General features: G+C 37.7%; 1 protein-coding gene and 1 long non-coding RNA gene across 3 annotated transcripts in view; one reads left to right on the top strand and one right to left on the bottom strand.

Annotated features, from left to right (window-relative positions):
* Positions 1–26,717, top strand: part of LRRC4C (leucine rich repeat containing 4C) — a 1,420,098-nt gene that overhangs the window by 97,760 nt on the left and 1,295,621 nt on the right. The window lies entirely within an intron of this gene.
* Positions 3,830–5,682, bottom strand: LOC132342293 (uncharacterized). The gene is made up of 3 exons (XR_009490608.1): positions 5,521–5,682; positions 5,065–5,128; positions 3,830–4,006 (listed from the first exon to the last, which is right to left on the bottom strand). It is a non-coding gene; the product is annotated as an uncharacterized lncRNA (long non-coding RNA).

The following is a 26,717-nucleotide window of genomic DNA, read 5'->3' as shown; positions in this document are numbered from 1 at the left end:
TCATCTTTTCCCTTTAACATGTCTGTTTTCTTATATTTTAAGTGTGTTTCTTGTAAACAGCAGAATTGGGTTTTTCCTTCCTAGTCTAGCTGCCTTTTATCTGGATACTGAGTCAATTTACATTTGTTGCAATTTCTTAAACATCTGGATTTATTTCTGCCATCAGATTCCGTACCCTCCATTTGTCGTGTTTTGTGAATGTAATTTTCTGTTTCTTTCCCTCCTTTGTATTTTTCAGCTGTTTTATTTTGTTCCGGCGTTGATTTTCTGTTGTTATCATTCCATGTTTTCATATCTGTGGGGTTTGATTGTGTTATTCATTTTTTAAATGATCACCTTATGAATTTTAAATTGTGTGCATATCAACTGTGAAGCATTGTAATATCTTTACTATCCACCTAAACACTAAAAGACCTTATAGTATTTTAACTCAGACAAACCCATTATGATAGCTATAGCCATGTATTTTAGTTTTATCATTATTTTTTATGAGTCCACAATTCACATGTTTGTTTTATATGGTTACAGTTTATTAGTTTTACTTACATATAAACAAAGTCATTTGCTTTTTTATTTCTTCATTGAAATCTCAGATTTTTCATATAACCTCACTTCCTTTCCACCTGAAGTTCATGGTTGATGAATTGATTGATTCAAAAATATTATTGAATGCTTATTACATCTCCCCAAATATAGCTATTATAGTTGTAGTATCTGAAAAATATAGATAAAAATCTCTGTCCATTCTTTAGAATTTTTTTTAATGATGATTAATCCCTTTGTGGCGTGACACATACAGTAAGTCCCCTATATAGGACCTTCAAGTTGTGAGCTTTCAAAGATGTGAGTGTGCACGACGTCAGTGTCAGGCCTGAGTGAAATCGCAGCTTGCCCTCCATCTACTGTTGCTGATGATTCTGCAGCTCTGCCATCTCCCACCTCCTCTTCCACATCCAGTCAGTAACTCTTCTTGCTTGTTCACTTGATGCCTGCCCCTAAATGCCTGGAGAAGGCGATGGCATCCCACTCCAGTACTCTTGCCTGGAAAATCCCATGGACAGAGGAGCCTGGTGGGCTGCAGTCCATGGGATTGCTAAGAGTCAGACACAACTGAGCGACTTCACTTTCACTTTTCACTTTCATGCATTGGAGAAGGAAATGGCAACCCACTCCAGTGTTCTTGCCTGGAGAATCCCAGGGATGGGGGAGCCTGGCGGGCTGCCGTCTATGGGGTCACACAGAGTCGGACACGACTGAAGTGACTTAATAGCAGCAGCAGCAGCAGCCCCTATATGCCAGCTGTTGTACTGTACTACTGCACTTTTCAAGGTACTGCACTGTATGATTAGAAATGTTTCCTTTATTTTTTGTGCTTGTATTTTTTAGATCTATTATTAGTACGAAAAGTATTGTCGCCCTATTACGGTACAATATTATATAGCTGATTGTGTTAGTTGGGTACCTTGGCTAACTTTGATGGACTTGTGAACAAATTGAACCTATGAATGAACACATGCTTGGAATGGAACTCAGTCGTATGTAAGGGACTTCTGCATTATTGTCTAAAAACTTTTTGTCACTCTTATTTTTAAAATATATCTTTGTGGCATTTGCAGTGCTAGCTTCTCTTCGGTTTCCTTTCAGCCTATTATTGAAAGTATCACTGCATGTTTCTTTGGTTTTGATAGTTTTTGAGAAGTTAGCTGTTCATATCATTATTATTTTTTAAGGTATTCTCTGTCCTTAATAATTTGCAGTTTTTCTATAATGTGTTTATCTTTTCTCATTGAAAATTTGTAGATGTTCTGTGGATGATTGCTTTTTATTAAAAATTTTAGTTATTTAAAAATTCCCAGTGATTGCCTATTTAATATCATATTTACCCCATATTAGATCTTTCATATTTAACAACTTTTCTATTCTGTACTTATTATGGAATATACCTTTACACTTTTTGTTTTTGCTACTTCTTTCATTTAGTATGTAAATTCAGCAGTACTGTTTGTGTGTGTGTGTGTGTGTGTGTGTGTATAGAGAGAGATTATTTTAGAAGATTCTTTACCACTGCACCCCCTGGGAAGCCTCTTTTAAGCATGCATCGGGGTAAACAGCCTGTCTGTCAATGCAGGAGACATAAGACACACAGGTTTGATCCCTGGGTCAGGAAGATTCCCTGGAGGAGGAAGTGGGAACCCATTCCAGTATTCTTACCTGGAGAATCCCAGGTACAGAGAAGCCTGATGGGACTTCTCTTCCATAGGGTTGCACAGAGTCAAGACATGACTGAAGTGATTTAGCATGCATATATATGTGGTGAGGTAATAGGAAGTGGGTCCTTTGGAACGTGACTAGGTCATGAGTGTGCAGCCCTCATGAATGGGATTAGAGCCTTTATGATAGAGACTCAAGCAAGCTCACAATCCCCTCTACCATGTGAGGACATGGTGACAAATCGTGGGCTATAAATCAGCAAGAGAGCCTTCACCGGAATGCAGTTGTGTTGGTGTCTTGATTTCAGACTTTCCAGCCTCCCTATGAGAAATAAATTTGTTTTCTATAAGCTTCCCAGTCTGTAGTATTTTATTACAGCAGCCAAAATGGCCCAAGACACTCCTCTTGAGGCTGTGAATCTGAGGCTTAAATTAAATGGAGTTGGCACATTTCCTCCAAATGTAACCCAATATAAGTGTTTTATTTTTTATGTATTGGTTCTTACATTTAGCCTTTGTCCTGTTTACCTTTCTGCCAGTTTATGGATGCATTTTAATAGTTATCTTTTATAATTTACCAAGTTCTTATAGGTGTTAATGTCCCCATGTATATTTAAGATACTTATCCAAGTAAAGGATTAAAGATGTGGAAGAATTTTCCCAGCTTTCCTGTAAGTTTCAGCATCCTTCACTCTCTCAAGCCACTGAATCTGTTTTATGTGCAGCTATATCTCCGACTGAAGAAAAGTTTCTATTAATACATGTCATTTTTTTCTCCCAGTATGAGAGAGAATATCAAATGAGACATAGATGAGGGTGAGTTTTCCTTGTAAGTAATCAATAAACAAAACAAACAAATTTGCACTCCAATGAAATTGATTCATCCTTCTCAGGTAGCTGAACTGTGCAATTTTCCTCTCTTTTAATTACTAAAAGATGTCAACTTATGATACAAAGAATCTAGTATGTTTTAGGAAATGGGACACTGTTAAAAAGGCTTTCTCTGTTCACAAGCATCCAATATAAATACAGGTTTAATTTTTCAGTTGTTTACCTCAACACTGTGCTTCCTCAACCCTGAATTACCCCCTTGTCAACCCTGCCCTTCAGTTAACATCTGTCATTAAAAGTTCTCAAAGCACAACAGTTTTTTCTTACCTTTTGTGTAAGTATCATTCAAGAGCAATAGTTGTGTGTGTGTGTGTGTGTGTGTGTGTGTGTGTGTGTATTTCTGGATGAACCTTAGAGCATTGTGGGATCACTGGGTTTTATCTTGCATTTCTCTATTGGAAGGAAGGAAGGAAACCCAGCTGGTTTTAGGCAGGAAGACTAAAGAGAAAACTAAATTTCATATTGAGAACAATTAGGAGGACATAGATATTATTTAACTATTTTGGTGAGTATTTAAATTCCTGCTCCACATTTATTTTGCCTTTTGAATTCTTCATTTATTAAACTTATTTTTTTATCTCTGCTTGTATGTACCCAGGTCAGGGACTCTGAGGCAGGAACATGAGGAAACAATTCCAGAAGAAAGTGACTATGTACCTTAAAGATTTTTGAGATAGGCTTGAACATCAAAAGCTGTGAACAATGACTTCAAGTGGACTTAAGTCCAATGAAAGGATCTTTAACCACTCTTGAATAATGTAGCTATTTTATTTAACTTTATTCTATATGATTTATGCAAAATGCTTATCTTATGCCCAGTGTTGGGCTTCCCAGGCGGCACAGTGGTGAGAATCTGTCTGCCAATGCAGGAGACTTGGGTTGGATCCCTGGGTCAGGAAGGTCACCTGGAGAAGGAAATGACAACCTACTTCAGTATCCTCGCCTGGGAAATCCCATAGACAGAAGAGCCTGGTGGGCTACAGTTCATGCAAAAGAGTAGGACATGACTTAGAGACTAAACATGTTCAATGTTAATTTCTGAGGAAATCGAAGGCAATCAATCCTCTTCAACTGCTAACTTTCTGCTAACCACCAGTACCACTGGCCATTATCATGTTGGCTTAAGAAATGTGTGTCTCTGAATTTTATTTCTACATGTCTGTGATTGTACTAACAGTACATGGGAATTCAGAACTCTACAGGAAGGATTGGTAACCATGGAGATGGGAGGGTACTTTCTGCAGTAACTCCACTGTACAAAATAATTTATGCAGGAATGTAAAATCACAGATGTTTTGAACCATATGCAGGCTATATTTAACTACAGTGCAAGTGACAAGTTACTTGGGAGTTACTAATCCAAAAGAGGTGAGCCCAGTCAGATAATAATTCTTTCTTCTCTTCACTGTTGTAGAAAGTCCTAGGAACAAGGTCCCACTGCGATGGGGGATAAAGTTTGAGTGTATGAGTTAATGTGTGTGTATGTGTGTACAAGACGCTGGGGTATACAGAAGGAAATATACAGAGAGGGATGCGCTGGAAAAATCATAAAAGTAATATGAGGAAAAAATAAACTTCCTCTTAACCTTCTTTCTTATTTTGTCTCTATTCGTAACAGTCTTGATGTACAGAAATATTGACTTTTAGGCATATCACTGATTTTTTTTTAACTTAGGAAAATAAAGATTTCTAATTTAATTTTTAAGCTAAAAATTAGTGTCTTGGTTACTGGGAATAGCTCTTTAGGCTAGTTGTGTTTATGACTCAATGAACTCATTTATCTTCATAATAATCATTGAAAAGGTTAAATTGTATTTGGCGTAATTTGAAATCCAAGGAAATGTTTAACCCATGTTTGAAATATTTGTATCTAAAATATCTGTTCTTTTTGGTCTGAGGTATTAAAGGGATAAACCCTTTATTACCCCGAAACTTGCACTTCTTATCCGACATGCACTTTTACCAGAGTTGGCTCCACAAGGTAGGTAGTCTTAAGAAATGAACAGCTCTGTCATTCTGCTCTTCACCTGTAAAAAATAAATGCTGCTTTTAGGATAGGTTTTCTAAAAGAGAGGCCCTTAGAAATCACAAAATTAATGCAGCACTTTGTGGAATGGAGCTATTTTCAGTACCACTAGCCTTTTAGTCTTCAGAGGCCAAAGAAAGGAAAGAAAACAATTTACATTGTAAAACTTCTCATTCCTTGGGGCACTCTGGGTCCAGGCGTTCCTCTTTCTTCATTTCCCCGGTTCTTAGTAGAATGTGGCATCTGCCTCTTTTAGATTAAAGTCTTCCTGGACTTTTGTCCCTACCCCACCTCTTTGCTTACTGCTTTTTGTATTGAAGCCCAGGTCTCATTTGAATATAAATTGCCTCACTCATAATTAAATATATTTCTGCAGATCCAAGGGAGACTCACCTTAGGCAATTGTTTCTCCCTTCTGGATGCCTTTCTTCTTTTTATGTGCAATTAAACAGGAACATGCAGCGGAACCTCCATATTAACACACCTAACATTCAATAGAATGGGGATTACGCCACAGTTCAAGAGGCCAGTTGCCTCTTGGCACATCCAGTTTTGCCTTGGCTATTGATAAGGGTGCTCTCAAATGGGAAAAAGCTGAAAAGGTGCTATTATGGTAAAGCCACTGAGTGGCAGCACAGATAACAGACCTGGACTTTAATAGATGGTGGGTTCCCAGCCGGCCACACCGAGGCATATGACACCTCAGTGGTCAGACATGTCAAGAGTTTTCCAGATGGCTCTGACAACTGCCAATCTCAATATTGTGTATTTGGAAGAAAATCACCTAACTTTTTGCACTCTGAGTTGAAATTCTGCTTTCTGACACTTATTCCTGGGATTCATTTCAATCTGTCCTCTTGAATGATTCTGTACCATGTGTGTGTGGGTGGCTTTGTATCTTTTATTATCAGTTTGATTGTGGACCTTAGCCTAGTGCTTGGCAGACAGTAATCATTAATGAATATTTGTTGGAAGAATGAAGGGAAGAAAAGGAGGGGAATTTAATGGGTGGTTAATTGAAGAGTAACATCATTTTGCTTATCGTTTTCCTGAAACCTTCATGGCCTATAAATCATGGAGGTAAAGCAAAAACTTCATTTCCTGGGTGGCTACAGATCTTGTATGGGCATATTCTGGACTGTGGCCCTGCCCCAGGCAAATAGGCTATTGAGAGAACAGTTCAGAATTCAGAAAATTGGAGTATTAGATTTAACCCATATACTATTACTAACTAGGAATCCCCCCTTCCATAATATTTTTTTGTTGAAAATTAATTGCTTCTGTTCTTTTATCTCTGTTATCCATTAAGACCAGTGATTTTGTCTGTCAGTCTGTCTGTCTATCTCTCTGGGCTTCCCAGAGGGTGCTAGTGGTAAAGAACCTGCCTGACAATGCAGGAGATGTAAAGAGAAGCAGGTTCGATCCTTGGGTTGGGAAGATTCCCTGGAAGAGGGCATGGCAGCACACTCTAGTATTCATGCCTGGAGGATCTCGTGGCCAGAGGAACCTGGTCAGCTACAGTCCATAGAGTTGGAGAAAGTCAGACATGACTGAAGTGGCTTAGCATGCACATCCCTCTAAATAGCTATCTATAAGAAAAACATAAAATATGAACACAGTATAAGAAGAATATTTAAATCACTCATAATCTCATTACTTAAACAAAACTATTTGTATTAATTTATGTGTATTTTTTCTATGTATATGTATGTTTATGTATATTATATGCACATATTTAGAAAATTTAAAATGTACAATTTGCATTCTTTGCATCTCTAATAATTATTTACAAATATACATTAGGGTGTAGGGGATATGCTCTTTTATGGATATAATTTATTTTACTATTATTGTGAGTTATTAAAATATACCCAGTTTCAAACCATTTTCAAATTATATGATCATTATTCCTGTTGGAGATAAGATAATTATCTCCTGGGAGCCAACGTTTATAGTCCGGTCATTAGTTAGAATCTATTTTTGCAGAACTGAGGCTGTGTGTCACCTCTTCGGATTACCTCTCAGCCCTTTGCGTAGACATGTGGGCAGTCTGTAGGGCTGCAAGGCACCGCAGACCTGTTATTTCTTTCTTCTACGAGAAAGCCTCAATTTGTGCAGAGAAGCAAGGATGGCAAAGTGACATTTTCTTTGCAAATTCACTCCCCTGTGGCCAGGCAAAGAGGAGGAACTGAAAGAAAAGTGCAATGAGTGTTTATATTACAATTCTCCGGGGAACTCGGTCCATTTTTAGAGTTTAAAATTTTTATTTGCTTTCTCTACAGAATAAATTTCTTCAGGAGGAGAACACTTCATACAAATAAAATTAATGCTAATCTCCTTAGTGTGAGATTCCTGTCAGCTGACATAAGCTGGAATTTTTTAAATTAATTTTCATTGGAGCTAGTTGCCTCACAATGTTGTGTTAGTCTCTGCTGTTCAGCAAAGTGAATCAGTCACACATACACATATATCCCCTATTTCTTGAATTCCCTTCCCATTTAGGTCACCACAGAGCACTGAGTAGACTTGCCTGTGCTACAAAGTAGATTCTCATTAATGTTTGTAACATTGTATTAAAATAAAATGTCAAATTATAGATGAATTCCTCAATCTGACATACAAAAGAATTTATAGTCTGATCCAAAATTTCCTATTCAACATCATATGTTAAGTGGTCTAGCCAAAGTTCATACTCAGTTTCTGAGTAGTCTTGAAATCACGTAGGTCATCTGGAGATATTTTTATTTATTATTCTCTCTGCCTAGGTTGTTTCTTCCCTCTGCAATAATAAATGCGTAAGATACCACAGACGTAGAGGCAAAACTAATTACTCCCTCTCCTCTGCGTCATAGTTATTCAATTCACACTTGTGTAGAATTGTGGTGTATCAGTTTGACTGTCTTCCTGCCGTCCTGATCTGGTGAGGGAGTTAACTGTGTCATTCTCATATTTATATCATGAGAGATATACACAAAGCATGTCTCTCAGATGTTTGTTGGATGAATGAATGGATGGATGAAACTGAATATTGGTCATACTGATTCAGCATAAGTGATTCTCCGGACGCTTTGTATTCCTTAGCCTTGTATCTTAGCCTTGAACTGCACTTTTGTGTATTCTCCAGTACAGCATTCTACTTCTAGTCACAATAAGTCAGTCTGAAGGTGATGCTTCTAGCAAATATATATTTCCTCCATTCCTGAACAGAACCATCACAGGGAATAGGAACTTATGTATATCACCATTGCTGCTTTCCTGTTAGTAACTGGCATTAGGATTTTTCTTATTTTCTTCTATTTAATTATGGTAGTTTCCAATATATAGAATAATAGTAGATATAAATACTTGACTCCATCACCTACTAGCACTTTTTGATATTTCGTCATATTTTCTTCACTAATTGCTTTCCTGGACTATTTTGTAATAAACTACATATATCAAGCTTTTTTATTCCTAAATATTTCCATTGAATCTCTCTACAATGTTCCTATGTATTTATAATAATATTATGCTAAAATAAAAATTAACAATAATTTCTCAGAATAGTCTAATATCCTGCCCATATTCAGTTCCCTCTAAGTCTCTCCACAGTGTATTTCACTGCTGGTTTGTTTGAACTAGAACTCAATAAATGTCCACACATTTCACTTAGTTATGTTCTATCTTTATTTATCTGAATCTTCATTTTTAAGAACAGTTTTTTTTTTTTACTTTTCTCCTATTATATCTGTTGCCTTCCATCTTCTAAGTTTATATAGTTATTTCTTCTTGATGTCATTTGACTTATTCCTCTCTCCTTCCATATCTTTTAATGGCCTATTGGACTTCCCCAATGGCTCAGGATAAAGAATCTCCCTGCAATGCAAGAGATACGGGAGATGCGGGTTTGATTCAATTAGATGTGGATTAGATTTTTTCCATCCCTATTAAATAAATAAATAGAAATTTGAATGGCATCACCGATTCTATGGACATGAGTTTGAGCAAACTCCAGGAGATGGCATAGGACAGGGAAACCTGGTGTGCTGCAGTTCATGGGGACACAAAGAGTCAGACACAACTTAGCAACTGAGTGACAACAATTAAATAAATATTTTTTTCTTCTCCTGAAAAATATGCATAAAATCAGTAGATCCCTTACATCTGATATAAGATTATACAACATGGGCTCCTAATATGTCATAGTGTGATTATTCTGGTACATCTAGTGATCCTGGAGATTGCTCAAGTAAAGAGTAACAAAATAGAAGAGAACATGAGATTAAAAATAGCAGCCCCAAACTTAGGTATATAAGCTGCTTAGGAATCCTGTTAATTAAGAAGAGCCATACAGATGGTTCAGAACATTTCAACTCCAAAGTCTAGAGGCTCAAGGAAGTCAGCAAGATCATGTATATAAACAAGGGATCCAGATGATGCTATTAACATTTTGCCTTAACTACTTCAGATGTAAAATGCTGGAGTTTAAGATTGAACTACAGGCAAAAATAAAAATAAAATCAGGAGGCTTCCCTTGTGGCTTAGCAGGTAAAGAATGCGCCTGCAGTGCGGGAGACATGGGTTTGATCCCTGGTTGGGAAGATCCCCTGGAGAAGAGAACAGCTACCCACTCCGGTATTCTGGCCTGGAGAATTCCATGGACTGTATAGTCCATGGGGTCACAAAGAGTTGAACATGACTGAGCAACTTTCACTTTCACAGGCAAAAAGAGGTTAATGCCATGTTATTGAATACGGCTTCTAACTGACATAGTGAGCAAAATATTGATGTAAGTATTAATACATACATGTGTTCATTTTAAAATTACTTTTAAACTAATAGATATATAGTTAGTTTAGTATTATGCAACACTCAAAGACAGTGTTTTACTGAATATTGGGCAATAGTATAATAAAGGAACATCAAGTAGAAATATGTTTACACATTTAATGAAGTACTGACCTTTTATTTGTTTGAACTCAGCTCCTAATCCACAATCCTAATAAACGCCTGCTACTGCTTGTAGATTTTTCAATTATCTTATAAGTGTGTGTCCTGAGTTTTGTAAAAGAAGTTTTTGCTGTTCAGTTGCTAAGGCATGTCTGACTCTTTGAGATCCCATGGACTGCAGCATGCCAGGCCTCCCTGTCGCTCACCATCGCCCGGAGTTTGCCCAAGTTCATATCCATTGCACTGGTGATGCCATCCAGCCATCTCATCCTCTGTTGCTCCCTAGACTCAATATTTTTTTATTTCTACATTTTGGAATCTCACCCAGTGAAAAGATTACGGGCATGTAGATCCCTGGATTCAAGTCATAGAATGCAACTTGACAAGAAATATTCTGATAATATTATTTTAATATAGCTATGTAGATACAACCCTATAAAAATGCAAAATATGTTTTATAACTAATGATGTGAAGCACAGAAAACACTGGCCCTTTCTATATCCTTAATGTTCATCAAAATTGTGAAGGATATCAATTTTCTAAATTAAAGATTTCTTAATAATTTATTTAATATTTCATTAAAATGCACATTTTGATGTATATATAAATATATTTTAAGAAATACATAGGTATGTGTACATACAATAAAATTATATATTTTTAAAAATTATGAATCCAAAGAAATTTTAATAAAGATATCTGTGCTACTAAAATTGCTGAAAAATTGGTGAAATATTTAATTGGGGATTCACTGCTCAATGTGGATCGCAGCCCAAGAGATTATATTATGGTCCAAATAGACTTCAATCACTCCAAATGTCTTATATCTATCGCCCACACAATTTGGTTGGTGAAAAGAACTTAATAAGCTTTCAAAATATTTGTTAAATGGATAATGAGTTAGCATAATCATAACTCTGTAAAAGGTATTTTTCCTCTAGATTTTTTAAAATTTAAAAAACAGAATAAGCTGTATTAATAAGTAGCTCAATCTGTTTAATGATTAAACTAATTTGAGATACATGCCATTAAGTTACAGTTAGTTTTTTAGAGAGTGAAAAATTTACTTAGGGTGATTTGTAATTCTCTCTGGAATATATTAGATATAAATATATTTGATTTGTAAATGTGCAAGTCTAGGACTTCTTCTTAGGTGCCCTCTTGCCAATAAACATCACTTACTTTTCACTCCTCATATTCTCCAACCCTATACCAGCCTAAATTTACCCTAGCAAAGGATGTGCCTATTGGAATGGGCGCCAGAGATGGGGTTACACTCAGAAATGAGTAAGAATAATGTTTTTCTAACTTCATAGTGATTTTCTTATGAACTTAAAAGTTTAATAGTATATAGTTTGGCTAATGTTAAAAGACCTAGTTGTAAAAATTAGCCTTGTCAAACAGGATACACTAAACAATCCTGTTTCTGAAATAGCCTGTTGAATTAAGATGCCTGATCAAAAATGCACATATTAACAGTATATGCCATGGAATATGTTATGAATCTCACTAACTTTTAGTTTTTTCATAGTTCACTGGGTAAAATTACACTCAAATAACAGTTGTCTCAGATGTTTGTGGTGGGGACTAAATAACACAATCTTTATAGCAAGAGCTCAATACCTTATTCTTCTCTTCATTACTTGCTACCTTTCCTTTTGCACAAACCAAATATAGCACTTCCAACCTGTCCTAATCACTTGTGCAAACTCTTGTCAGTTTCTGTTTTCTTGGAAATCAGTGTGGCAGGAGCTAACTACATCTGTCTTGTTAACTACATCTACAAAGACCAGGAAGGTCTTTGAAAGGGCTTGAGTGTACAGGAGCTCAGCAAAGTTCTGGTATATTCTTGGTGTATTTTTTCTCTTAAGTGTTTAGCTGTTTATGTTTCATCAGTTAAGAAAAATCTCTTTGAAGAGGATTCAGTTTCAGTACTCTATAATGACAAGAATTATCCTCATTTGACAATCTGATGATTTGGAAGGCAGAGGGTAGTATGTGTTTTTTTTTTTCCTTTTGGTTTGGTTGTCTTCTCAATTAACCTCAAGATTAGTATCACACAGATGAGATGTAAGGTAGATTTCCACATATCAGAAGCCTGGATTTTGAGCCCAACATACAAAACCTGCCTTTTACTCACTCTATTTTTCAACAGAATCAATAACCTGGTTTCTCTATATCTTTAGACATTGGAATCTGGCTTCACAATATAAGGAAAATCAGAATCCTGGTACTTGAAGGTTTTGGAAGGTTTTATTTTGTGCACACATTTATCTTCCTGTAGGTCTAAAAAGGAGTTTCCAAAATAGCATAGCGGCTAAATCAAATGTAATAAATTGTTTTGGACGTTTTATCAGCAACCATTCCCAAGAGTGATTGTTAATATGACATGATCCCTGCCCAGATTTCAGGGCTTGAAATAAGATGATGGTGGCAGGTAAGATAAATTTGATGTATCAAAGACGCTGAGAACCTTTTGAGAAACTATATATAGTGGAAATAGATTTTATTTTTAATTTTATTTATTTATTTTTTAGCCAGCAGGGAAATACTCATCTTTCTTAGCAAGGCAAGTTCCATCAGGGTCAGGAACAAGCACAGATATTTTAGTAAATGAGCAGTAAAACTGACATTCTCTTCTCTATTTAATAGAAGCTAATAGAGGGATAGGAGCAGGCAAAATGCCTAAAGAAAATTTGTTCTTATATTATAATTTAAATAATGTGGAGTTTCCACATGTAGAGTTATCTACAGTCTTACTAAAAATTATACCCAATGAAGTGGTTTTTTTTTTTTTTTTTTTTTTAAGTAGAAGGTATTCTTTTTTTAAAAAAAATAAAAATTTATTTTCGGCTGCACTGGGTCTTCACCTCTGCACTCGGGCTTTCTCTTGCTGTAGCCAGCAGGGCTGCTCTCTAGTTGCACGGGCTTCTAATTGCAGTGGTTTCTCTTGTTGTGGAGCACTGGCTCAAGGGCCCAAGGGCTTCAGGAGTTGCGGTTCATGGACTATGGAGCACAGGCTCTGTAGTTGAAGCGCATGGACTTAGTTGCTCTGAGGCACGTGGGAGCTTCTCAGATCAGGGATGAACCTGAGTCCCCTACCTTGGCAAGTAGATTCTTAACCACTGGACAACCAGAGAAGTCTCCAGATGAACTTTTTATATGCTCATTCAAAGAAACGTTTCTTTTTTTTAAATGTGTGTAGTAAATCTATAGAAATGATTTTCCTTATTAAAGACTTGTATTGAAAACTGACTGACTTTGGGGAAAAAAAATCTATTTGCTGAATAATTCAACAATGTGTTTTCTATATGTTTGCATCTCTATTGAGAGATGAAATCACATCCACTCTCACCTAATATATTGCAAGAGCCTCCTAGTTAGTACTCTTTGCACCTTGCTTTTCTGTTTATAAATCCATTCTTTATAATATTTGAGGCATAGACTGTCAAAAATGCAAATGGAATTATGTCACTTTCCTGCTTTGAACTTTTCTCTGAGGATTCATCATTTCTAGAAATGCATCTAAGGGCTTCCCTTGAGGCTCAGCTGGTAAAGAATCCACCTGCAGTGTGGGAGACCTGGGTTCGATCCCTGGGTTGGGAAGATCCCCTGGAGAAGGGAAAGGCTACCCACTCCAGTATTCTGGCCTGGAGAATTCCAAGGGGGTAGCAAAGAGTCGGACACCACTGAATGACTTCCACTTTCACTTCCTCATACCAGCATCTCAGCACTCCATGACTCAGATGTAGTCTTTCTCTTCAACGTCATCATCCACTAGTCTTACTGTATCAGCAGTGTGTCAACAATTCCTAAGACTGATACATTTAAAGACCCACCTTGAATCCTGCCCCCAACCTGTCACCGCCAACTCCTGTTCTTCATTCCCTATCCATACCCTATTTTAAAGATCTCGATAAATTAACTTTGATCTTGGCTGTTACTTCTAACATCGTTGTATACCCACCCACTCCCATACCAGGTTGGGCTTAATGTTCTTCTGCTATACTTCTGTAATACTCTGTGTAAAATGCTAAACTACTGCATTGTACTCAAATTATCTTTTTTTTTTTTTTTTCCCCTGTGAATTTTCCTCTCACCAGACTGCACATTCTGTAAGGAAAAGAGCTTATTTTATCATTTGTATTCAGGACTTAGATTTTTGCTTAGCATATAATTGGTGCACAACCATTATTTCTTAAACAAAAAAGACCTGAAGTTCTGGAGGAAGGGGATGTTTTACATTCAAATGACTTCTTTGGAGAAAAATGTGTGTGGGAATGGAGAAGAGGAAGACATGCTTTTAAAGAGTAGTCAAATTTCTTAGCAATTTGACTAAGAAAACTCAGGTGTAACAGGTCTTCGAACATCTGATTTCTTACAATAGATATTTAGAATGCAGGAAAAAAATGCCTCCAGAAACAGATAATAGAAAGAAGATGGCTTATAAAGCCTAAAAGTGCATGGAGCTTTATCACCCCACAGTGAAATACGAAATAGTCTCTAAGAGTCCCTTCCTCTTTCCCCTTCTTTGATCCCCACGAGGAATTTTGAATGAACCATCTCCACCCTTAAGTAGAGAGGATTTTCCCTATGTTTCATTGGCATGGCCATTCCTAACTATTGGCAGACCAACACTGAATAATGGTTTATCACAACAATAATGGTTTATCTTAACATTCTTTAAAAAATACAGCTTATCCTTTTTTTTTTTAGATTTTTTTTGATATGGGTCATTTTTAAAGTTTGTATTGAATTTGTTACAATATGACTTTTGTTTTATGTTTTGTTTTTTGACCAAGAGGTATGTGGGGGCAAAACTCCCTGACCAGGGATTAAACCCACACCCCTTGTATTGGAAGGCAAAGTCTTAACCACTGGACCAGCAGGGTTAAGGATTCATTTTGATATTTGGCAAAACTAATACACTTATGTAAAGTTTAAAAATAAAATAAAATTAAAAAATAAATAAATAAAAAATAAAAACCAAATTTTGGTCTAAAAAAAAAAAAAAAAGAAAAAGAAAGTGTTCAGAGTCTCAGCTGAGAATCTCATTTCCGAGGTGCTATTTAGAATCTTGGGCTCATTCAGCTTAGAGGAAACACTGCCACCTCTACCACCTCACTTAGTTTGGTGGTGAACGAATCAGTTTTTCTGCTCTTTGATCTCTTGTCCCATGGTTAGGATTTGTTTAAAAGAGATGCAGAATGGCTGGGCATTTTATGAGATTTTTCTCCAATCTGGTGTTCTATTAAACTCTCAGAGGAATGAGAGGGATGGCAGAAAGGGGACTGGGAGGAAGGAAAGTTTTAGAAAAAGCTGAAACCCAAGCAGATTGGACTTTGATTTTTCCTGATACAGTGACAGAAAGAATAATGGGTGAATCTCATTCTGTTCGGTTGGCAGTTTATTGGAGTGTAGAATTGTCAAGCTGATTCTGGCTTTCAAGTCTCTGAAACAAAGCAGAAACTTGCCATGATTGGTGCTTAGATATCTGCTGTGATTCAAAGCCTGGGATCTGAGAACCCTGAGAAATTTCTACCAGAAATAGATGAAACGCTAACTCAATACGAGGATTTGGCTCCTCACATTGGAAGTAATTTCCCAAGCACTTTGTAAAATGACTTGGCACATTCTGGCTATAAACTAAGGGAAGAGAATTGCTATTGGTCCAGAAATCTGGCTTGTGTAAGAATCTGAATGTCCTACTGGGATAATTTTCTTCCGGGGCTGATAACCTTTTGAAAGAGGGATCATGGATCATTAAGGCAAATGTGAAACTGATAGCCTGGATAACTGGGAACCCATATGGTGGGGAGGCCTTGACATGCTCTCTGTGGCCAGTGTTACCAATGCTCAGAGATCGAATATGAGGCAGCTGCTGAGACCAGAGCTTCAGTTCAGAGTTCCAGGGCCTGTAGTGCTCAGCTGCTTAGTCGTGTCTGACTCTTTGCAACCCCCTGGACTATAACCTGCCAAATTCCTCTGTCCATGGGATTTCTCAGCAAGAATACAGGACTGGGTAGCCATTTTCTTTTCTAGGGGATCTTCCCGGACTAGGGACTGAACCATAGTTTCCTGAATTGCAGGAGGATTCTACTACTGCACCAACTGGGAAGCCCTCCAGAGCCTATATTCAGTGTTTAAAAAAATAAAAACATAACAAATGACAATATGTATACAGTAGGTAAGCATCCACATGCATACACCATTGTCTACAGTGATTTTTATCCTTCATTTCACATGTGAAGAATTTAAAACTCAGAATTATTAAATTATAATGAAGAGTTAAGATTAAAGTTTATACGTATCTGATTCAAAACTCATAGTCTTTCCACTATGTGTAGCTAGGCTTCCCAAATATTGCTTGGCTACCTGTGTCAAAATTGTCTGGGAATATTCTTTAAAAAAATACAGCTTATCATTTTTTTAAGATTTTCTTTTATATGGGTCATTTTTAAAGTCTTTATTCAATTTGTTACAATATGGCTTCTGTTTTATGTTTTGTTTCTTTGACCAAGCGGTATGTGGGATCAAACTTCCTGACCGGGGATCAAACCCACACCCCTTGCATTGGAAGGCAAAGTCTTAACCGCTGGACCACCAGGGAAGTCCCAGTACAGCTTATTTGACTCATTCCTCTGCCTTGTCCAAGATTATAATTTAGCAGGTCTTAGATGAAGGCTCTGAGATTGATATTTTTTAATCACATGCCAGGAAATATGGATTTACATCCAGGTCGGATGCCCCTCGTCACATCACAGAGTAAAGATAAGGGAATGGGGTAGGAGTGGAGACATGCAAAATCATGATTCTGTCACCACATATGTGACATGTGACTATGTGCTGAGCTAAATAGAGACTTGCTTTCTAGTCAACAAAAGCTTCACCATCCAGTGCATTATTCTTCTAAAGCAGTGGTCCCCAGCCTTTCTGTCATCAGGGACTGGTTTCACGGAAAACAATTTTTCTGCAGACCAGGGGAGTGGGGAGGGCATGGTTTCAGGATGATTCAAGTGCATTGCCTTTATTTTTCACTTTATTTCTCTTTTGTGGCAATCTCAGGATATTCCACCTTGACTTTAGGGTTAGGGTTGATGCTCCTATGAGACTCTAATGCTGCTGCTGGCCTAACAGGAGGCAGAGCACAGGAGGTAATACAAGTAGATGGGGAGTAGCTGTAAATACAGATGAAGCTTCACTAGCTCACCTGCTGCTCATCAGCTGGTTTCTAACAGGGGGCTGGTGACCCTTGCTCTAAAGGCACCATCTCTGTGTTTTTGGATTACTCAAGAAGCACCATGTCAAGGTGGAAAGAACTTGGACTTCTCAGGAACACAGATTCAAATTCTGATTCTAGCTGTTAACAGTTAGTTATTCTCTTCAGTGTTAAGGCAAGAAGCTCATATGACCTGCTCAGTGTCTATTAGCTTCATCCATAAAACAGGCATAATCAGTTGTATGGGTTTTCTATCGAAGCCATGAAAAAGAACCACAGTCTGGGTGGCTTCCCAGGTGGCACTAGTGACAAAGAACCTGCGTGCCAACACAGGAGACTTAAAAGACATGGATTCGACCCCTGGGTTGGGAAGATCCCTTGGAGGAGGGCATGGCAACCTACTCCAGTATTCTTGCCTGGAGAATCCATGGACAGAGGAGCCTGGCAGGCTCCGGTCCATAGGGTTGCAGAGGGTTGGAAACAACTGAAGCAACTTAAGCATGCACGTTCTGGAGGCTGGAAGTCCAAAATCAAAGTGTCAGCAGGGCTGGTTTATTTGGAAGGCTCTCTCCTGGACCGACAGATGGCTGGCGGTCTTCCTCTATATCCACACATCGTCTTCCCTCTGTCTGTGTCTGCGTCCTAATCTGGTCTTCTTCAGAACAGCAGTTGTTTTCAGGACAGCAGTTGTTTTGGCTTAGGGCCCACTGTAATGAACTTATTTTAATTTAATTACTTCTTTAAAGATCCATCTCCAAACCCAGTCACATTCTGAGGTCCTGGTTGCTTAGGACTTAGATATATAAATATTGGAGGGACACGATTCAGACCATAATATCCATAGTCAACTTAATTTCAGTGGTTAAAGACTGAACTAAATAACATACATTAACATAGCTTATAAACTACAGTTAATTTTTTTATTTAAAATATTAAGATTCTCTGTTAGATTATTACATAAGGGTAGTTCAGATTATGCTAATAAAACACAAACATCAAAATGATATGGTCTTTGCTGCTGCTGCTGTTGCTAAGTCGCTTCAGTTGTGTCCGACTCTGTGTGACCCCATAGATGGCAGCCCACCAGGCTCCCCCATCCCTGGAATTCTCCAGGCAAGAACACTGGAGTGGGTTGCCATTTGGTTTAAGTTAAATAATTATCCCCTTTTATCAAAACTGATTGTCTTCTATACTTTTCCTTGTCTGCAGTTAAGGTTAGTTTCCGACCAAACATTGCTGTGTAAAATAGGCTATAAGAATAAGTAATTTGAAGTGGTAGCCTAATTTTGTATGTGCACATGTGTGCACGCTCTCACATATACATGCACACACATACACACATCTCCTAATACTATACACACACATCTTCATATAATTTACTAAGGAGATAAAGAGCCGAACATTTCTAGCAGAAATTATGAAAGCATCAATACTAAACAGGCAGGATAAAAAGTAAAAATAGCTTTATTCAGTTCTCATTTTAGGCCAGGCATTACTATAATAATCATTTAATGTACAGGATTATCTAATTGAATCCTACCTCAAACTTTTGATCCCCTGGAGAAGGAAATAGCAACCCACTCCAGTATTCTTTTCCTGGAGAATTCCATGGTAAGAGGAATCTGGTGGGCTACAGTCCATGGGTTTGCAAAGAGCTGAAAAGACTGAGTGACTAACACTTTCACCTCAAACTGTATTGGTACTATCTTTGTACTCATTTTAAATTAGAAAAAAAAATTAAGGTCAGAGCAATTAAATATTTCCCTAGGTCACATGAGTGTCAGAAGGGCTGGGATTCAGATTTAGTTTGGCCTGAGTCCTGAGCCTGAGTGTTATCAGCCAAAGGCTCCTTCACCAGATGTCCCATCATGCAGCTGGATTGGGTATTAAATCATTCATTTTTTTCTACTTGAAATTAGGCCCACTGAGAATGAGGCTGCCTGGTGTCTAAGGTAACACAATTGTGTGATGGCAGATTTTCTCCAGTAATACACCAGAAATCGAATGTGCAGGACCAGAACATGTGATGAAAACTCAGAGTTCAGATCAGTTCAGATCAGATCAGTTGCTCGGTCGTGTCCGACTCTTTGCGACCCCATGAATCGCAGCACGCCAGGCCTCCCTGTCCATCACCAACTCCCGGAGTTCACCCAGACTCACGTCCATCGAGTCAGTGATGCCATCCAGCCATCTTGTCCTCTGTCGTCCCCTTCTCCTCTTGCCCTCAATCCCTCCCAGCATCAGAGTCTTTTCCAATGAGTCAATTCTTCGCATGAGGTGGCCAAAGTCCTGGAGTTTCAGCATTAGCATCATTCCTTCCAAAGAAATCCCAGGGCTGATCTCCTTCAGAATGGACTGGTTGGATCTCCTTGCAGTCCAAGGGACTCTCAAGAGTCTTCTCCAACACCACAGTTCAGATGCTGATATTTTAAACACGGTTATATAAGGGGCTTATAAAATGTGATTTCACATTTATCTGCTTTTCAGAACAAAAAAATAATACTCTAGTGAACATATCTCTCACACACACACACACACACACACACACACACACCCACCATTTAAGTTTCAGAAATAATGTTAAAAATTTTCAAGGGGACCCAGTTAGTTATATATCTGTTTTAGATACCAGCTGTGTCCACGAGTTTGGATTTTAACTCAGTGAATTTTTATTTGGGGATTTTATTTTACCAGGTAATTTCCTCTGATGTCTAAATGAGAGAAACTCAGGAGAGAAAAACAAGTTTCATTTTGACTCAGACATATTATTCAGAGTATTTCTTAAAAACAGAGCTTAATTTATTGTTTTGAACAATCTGAAGTGAAAACAAGCAATAAATTTTGTTCTGGGCTCTTCTCCCTTTGGTAACTGGCTTATATCATAAAGTTTTATTTCACCTGAATTTTCTTATTGCATTTGACGATCAATCATAGTCTCTAGTGTATTCTTTCCTCTTTTATGTACGTGCTTTTTTTTTTCCCCCACTGTTCTGTTTTTAGTATGTGGTTGTAATTCAACCTTTTTATTCTTCTTTTTTTTAATTTGGTTTTGCCATAAGATTCTTAAACTAAATTTAATTCTAAGAAATAATAACTATGTTGTTGAGTGCTTGCTATGTGTCAGGAAAGGAGCAGAATTGTGGCTATCTACAAGTGGGCTTATCTGCAGAATAATGAGCTTCTTATGAAACCCAGCTGAATTCTAGGGGGTCATGCTTTCTGCAAGTGCAGACTCTATCCCTTGAACTGCTTGATCCTTTTCTTAGGAGGTATCTACTGGAATAGAACTCCTATTTTCAAGGTGGATGCGCCTGCATGTGATTTTCATAACTCCTTATGGAACTTGGCATGAGATCTTTTTTTAAATCCTTGGTTTATGTATTTTCTCTGGCATCTAAGGCTACTGTAGAAGTAATTACAACTTGTTAGCTAAAGCTTGTGTCAATCAGAAGCCAGGCAGCCCATTTAGTGATAGATAACACTTATGCAGCCAAAGTGAAATAGTCCTTTTGTTGGAGAATAGAGGGTGAAGAAAAGGTAATAAATTAAGTTGTAACATTGAAAAATTACTCTTCAAGAAACACCAATCAAGAAATAACCAATAAAAGAAATAAAGGAGAAAAAGAGAAATTATTCACTTCCCTCTTTCTCTTTATTCATGATATCTATGAACCAAGAATGTTTTTGGAGATGTTAAATTCATTAAATAAGGAGGACCTTAGACTGAAGTGACTCTAATGCCTTGGTAGCCTATGTAAGTCAACTGAAGCCTTACCCAATCAGTTCCTATAAATGCACTTCTATCTGAGAAAAAGAAATTTAAACAACTGATCACAAACAGCCAACTAGACTCTCTGAAAGTAAGGTGATCACTTAAACTATAGTCAGTCAAACAATTTCCTTCAGTGACTATACTGTGGAAGCCTTTCCTCTGCCTGCTGTGGGCAGAGCTCTGTAGCCTCTCTTGGTTTGGTGCTTTCCAAATTAGCTCAAATTTCAAATCCATATTAGCTCAACTAGACACTTGAAAATGCTAATGTACCTCTTAGTCCATCTTTTAAGAGACAGAAGCATGATTGGATAGGAAATTAGAAATAAATCTTTTAAAATAATAGTAAATGGTCTATTTGGTTTAATTCATGCCAGGGACTACGGTCTTGATTCCTAGGAGGGCAAATTAATTCAGTTGGAGTACTCAGAGTAAGACCATTTAGGGTGGAATTGAGGATTAGAATGTACAGATTCAGATGATATTTGATGCCTTATTCCTTTAAGATGTATTAAATGGGGTTGTACACCTTATATTCTTGGAAATGTCTATTTTGCTTTTAAGAACTTGATGATAAATATTTTGAAGACAAACCTAACTTAAGGTAAAGATATGAACACATACCTGATCCTTTAAGCCTCCACTCTACCCTCTGATTCCATGAGCAAATGTCACTGCCCTACCTGAAGATGCCCCAGGATTGAGATTATGACCAAATGAACAGGAGAAAATGTCTTTACCTCTTATTGACCCCTGAAGACTCGGGTGGGAAGGAGGTCCATTTAAACCTAGCTGCTCTGAGGAAGTAAGAGAATGACATGTGGACAGCTAGAGAGGCAAAAGGGGTCCTTTTTGTTTAAACCCAAAGAGTTAATCACTCAGTTGTGTCTGACTCTCTGTGACCCCATGGACTGTAGCCACTCTCCTCTTTCCATGGAATTCTCCAGGCAAGAATACTGGAGTGGGTAGCCATGCCCTTCTCCAGGGGATCTTCCTGACCCAGGGAAAGAACCCAGGTCTGCTGCATTGCAGGCAGATTCTTTACTTTCTGAGCCACTGGGGAAACCTTTACTTTTATTACCAGGGGGCTACCAAGCAGAGATGTTAAATCATGGTGGATGGGACTCAGAGAGACCCAAGGAGGGTATCCACTTTCCTGCCTGTGATAGGATGAGTCATGGCCCCCAAACTTATCCAGGTTCTCACCCCCTAGAACCTGTAAATGTTGCCTTGTGTGGCAAAAGCGATTTTGAGGATGTGATCTTGAGATGGGAAGATTATACTGTAGAAGACAAAGTCTTGAGATGGAAGTGGAGGGAAGTAGGTTCAGAGAGAAAAGATACTACGCTGCTGGCTGTGAAGATGGAGGAAGGAGCTGTGAGCCAAGGAATCTTAGGCATGTGACTCTAGAAGCTGGAGAAAGCAAGGAAATGAATTCTCCCCTAGAGCCTTCCAAGGGGGCCTGCTGACACTCTGATGTCCCTTCAGAGAAACTGATTTGTGCTAAGTTACTAACTTTGTAGTAACTTGTTATAGCAGCAACCTAAAATCGGTATGTCCTTGTAAAGAAAATTAAATAGGGGGACTTCCCTGGTGGTCCAGTGGTTAGGACTTTCCCTTCCAGGGCAGAGGTTGCGGATTCTATCCATGGTCGAGGAACTAAGATCCCACGTGACTTCCAAAATATAAAACAGAAGCCATATTGTAACAAATTCAATAAAGACTTTGAAAGTCATCCACATTAAAAAAAAAAGAAATCTTAAATCAAAGAAGGTTAAGTAGGAAGCTGCAGCCTAAATGACTGAGTGATTCTGCAATGCAGACTTATCCTGACCATCGGTAGGCTGTGATCCACAGAGATACAAGTACCTTCAGAGAGAGAGAGAGATTTTCAGTGACTTTTAGAATTCTCCACCTAAATACATTTATGCTGGAACTATTTCTATGCTTGGCGTTGAGTCTATTGCCTTTATCTTACTTTTCTTTTGCTAAAAAAATGGAAAATAAGAACCTTTTCTCTCTATTTTAGCCTTTATAAGTCAAGAAAGTGTTTCTTTATATATGAAGCACAGAGCTTGAGAAAATGCTGCTGTTTCTTAGAAAAGAGATGATTTGTGAGCAATCAAATTTAAAATGTGTGAGGGATCTGTGGTAAAGGAGTTAGTTGTGCGATGTTGAACTCACAAAGAATGGGCTACCACTTGGACCTTCCCCAGTGATATTAGCATTTTGATGAGTGAAGGATCTTTTCGTCCATTTACTAAACATTTTAAATGAAAGTTAAGCTTTATTTTAGATTCAACTACATTTCCTTACTCTTTATAGAAACTAGTAATGTGAGAAATATAAACTTTATATATGTATATGTATGGATGAATCTTAATCATTATTATTTGTTTGTCTGAGTGAGTTTTCAATGAAAGATATTTTCCCTAAATATTTTTTAAGAATCACAGAGCTATTTTTCCTAATGGCAGTAAAAATATATTTAGTCAGTAACTTTAGTTATAGATTTAAGAATTCAAAGCAGAATTCAGAGACAGAATTTGAATGGTATTAACCATATAATGTACCTAGACATTGTAATTAATGTACAATTTTTACTTAACACAAATCACCAGTAGAACTTGAAATCAATCTTTTAATATTCCACACATAAACATAATTTTGGATCATTGCCAAATTAGCTTTTTGCTGTTACAAGGAATTAAGTGACTGGAATTACCTGGGTTGTGTATTTAGAAGAAACTATTCTGCAAGATGCTCAAACTTAAGACATTAATGTTCATGGGAAAATGATGTGAAGATCTATGGGTTTTATTAGTTGTGGTAATGTACTTCGAGTCAAAACTGATTATATAAGCTTATGTATTTGCAAAAAAAAAGAGGGTACAGAAAGTTGTTACGTATTTCCTCTGACTTCTACCAAAAGATGAAGTTGATGGAATGGGTTATGTTCTGGATTTGACGTATGTTTCTATTTCACACGAATGACAGTGTAAACAGTGAGCAGGGTGAAGCCACCATGTCTCTTTCGCAAGCACGACTGAGTGACCTGGAGAAACCCTCTGCTGTGCTGGCATCACCATGCTCACGACGTGACTATCTGCTTATGCCTGGTGGCTGTGGGAATGGTCAGGCATCTTCCTGTTTTAAAACCAGGCCTGTGTTTCCTGGAAAACTGCCTGGTAATGACACCATTCAAAATTTTAATTACAGACCCTGTATTTTAATACAGACCCTTCTGGTTTAGGCTCAAACCATTTATATCCTGTTGTAGTGTCATAATTTACTTTTTTTTTTTTTTTTTCATAATTTACTTTTAATATCAACTCATTTAATGCTACTGGGGCCTAGTATTGTGGTAGTTTCCATGGAGGAGATGAATAAATTGGTATTTAAATTTATGCTTTTAGAACTTTTGCCATTAGGAATCCATAAGATTTATGTGTGCAGAATAGAAAATAATGATGTAAACCAAAAAAAGCCTCCACATAAGTTACCCGTACTTCCTCCTAGGAAGTAACCCTGAAACATCCTCTAACTCTCTCGCTGTACTTCAGCAATACGGGCTTTATTTCTTTTGCTCGAATTCTCTTTGTAACGCTTATAGATTCTTTGTATAAGCTTTTCTTCTGGTGGGTACTTTTTCAGTTCAGTTCAGTTGCTCAGTCGTGTCCGAATCTTTGTGACCCCATGAATCGCAGCACGCCAGGCCTCCCTGTCCATCACCAACTCCCGGAGTTCACTCAGACTCACATCCATCAAGTCAGTGATGCCATCCAGCCATCGCATCCTCTGTTTTCCCCTTCTCCTCCTGCCCCCAATCCCTCCCAGCATCAGAGTCTTTTCCAGTGAGTCAACTCTTTGCATGAGGTGGCCAAAGTACTGGAGTTTCAGCTTTAGCATCATTTCTTCCAAAGAAATCCCAGGGCTGATCTCCTTCAGAATGGACTGGTTGGATCTCCTTGCCATCCAAGGGACTCTCAAGAGTTTTCTCCAACACCACAGTTCAAAAACATCAGTTCTTCGGCACTCAGCTTTCTTCACAGTCCAACTCTCACATCTATACATGACCACTGGAAAAACCATAGCCTTGACTAGACAGACCTTTGCTGGCAAAGTAATGTCTCTGCTTTTGAATATGCTATCTAGGTTGGACATAACTTTCCTTCCAAGGAGTAAGTGTCTTTTAATTTCATGGCTGCAGTCACCATCTGCAGTGATTTTGGAGCCCAAAAAATAAAGTCTGACACTGTTTCCCCATCTATTTCCCATGAAGTGATGGGACCAGATGCCATGATCTTCATTTTCTGAATGTTGAGCTTTAAACCAAGCTTTTCACTATCCTCTTTCACTTTCATCAAAAGGCTTTTGAGTTCCTCTTCACTTTCTGCCATAAGGGTGGTATCATTTGCATATCTGAGGTTATTGATATTTCTCCCGGCAATCTTGATTCCAGTTTGTGTTTTTCCAGTCCAGCATTTCTCATGATGTACTGTGCATAGAAGTTAAATAAGCAGAGTGACAATATACAGCCTTGACGTACTCCTTTTCCTATTTGGAACTAGTCTGTTGTTCCATGTCCAGTTCTAACTGTTGCTTCCTGACCTGCATACAAATTCTCAAGAGGCAGATCAGGTGGTCTGGTATTCCCATCTCTTTCAGAATTTTCCACAGTTTATTGTGATCCACACAGTCAAAGGCTTTGGCATAGTCAATAAAGCAGAAATAGATGTTTTTCTGGAACTCTCTTGCTTTAATACAGTGGAAGTGAGAAATAGATTTAAGGGCCTAGATCCGATAGATAGAGTGCCTGATAAACTATGTATGGAGGTGGTTCGTTACATTGTACAGGAGACAGGGATCAAGACCATCCCCATGGAAAAGAAATGCAAAAAAGCAAAATGGCTGTCTGAGGAGGCCTTACAATAGCTGTGAAAAGAAGAGAAGAGAAAAGCAAAGGAGAAAAGGAAAGATATAAGCATCTGAATACAGAGTTCCAAAGAATAGCAAGAAGAGATAAGAAAGCCTTCCTCATAGATCAATGCAAATAAATAGAGGAAAACAATTGAATGGGAAAGACTAGAGATCTCTTCAAGAAAATTAGAGATACCAAGGGGTACTCTTTACCTCGTGCCAATTCATTTAATTAACTCTTTCTCTTTGTTCAATGTCAGATTAAACATCACTTCTTTGGTGACTTTTTTTCGTGATCTTTCTTCCTTCCCATCTCCTGTCTCTTAAAAAGATGTAGCTATACTGTAATTCATATTTTAGCTTTTTATTAGATGTTTAGAAAAGAAAAAAAACTTAATATGTGTTTTCTTCAAAAGATTATAAAATCCATGAATGTAGACACTGAATGTATGTATTTTTTCCCCATTTGACTTCAATCCCCTTGCAAATTCCTTGGCTAACCGTAGATAAATCTGTTAGTAAAACAGTAGATAAAACAGTAGATAAATAGATATGGGTGAAAAGATTGAAGCTTAACAGTGTTTTGGGGAATCAGAAAGTGGAAGCTCAGTGCTAGTGGGCTTTAAGATAGTTCAGGAGGATGAGGAAGAGATGCTTGGATAAAGCATGGTTTTGTTTTTTATGGCTTTAGAAAAAGCATAGGTGAGAAGATTCTCAAAGTGGTGAAATATTTAAATATACAGGCTTTGGAA

The sequence above is a fragment of the Bos taurus genome, chromosome 15 (genome assembly GCF_002263795.3).
Source record: "Bos taurus isolate L1 Dominette 01449 registration number 42190680 breed Hereford chromosome 15, ARS-UCD2.0, whole genome shotgun sequence".
Classification (NCBI taxonomy): Eukaryota; Metazoa; Chordata; class Mammalia; order Artiodactyla; family Bovidae; genus Bos; species Bos taurus.
Note: the sequence above shows the minus strand (reverse complement) of the source record. Positions and strands in the feature narration are given on the sequence as shown.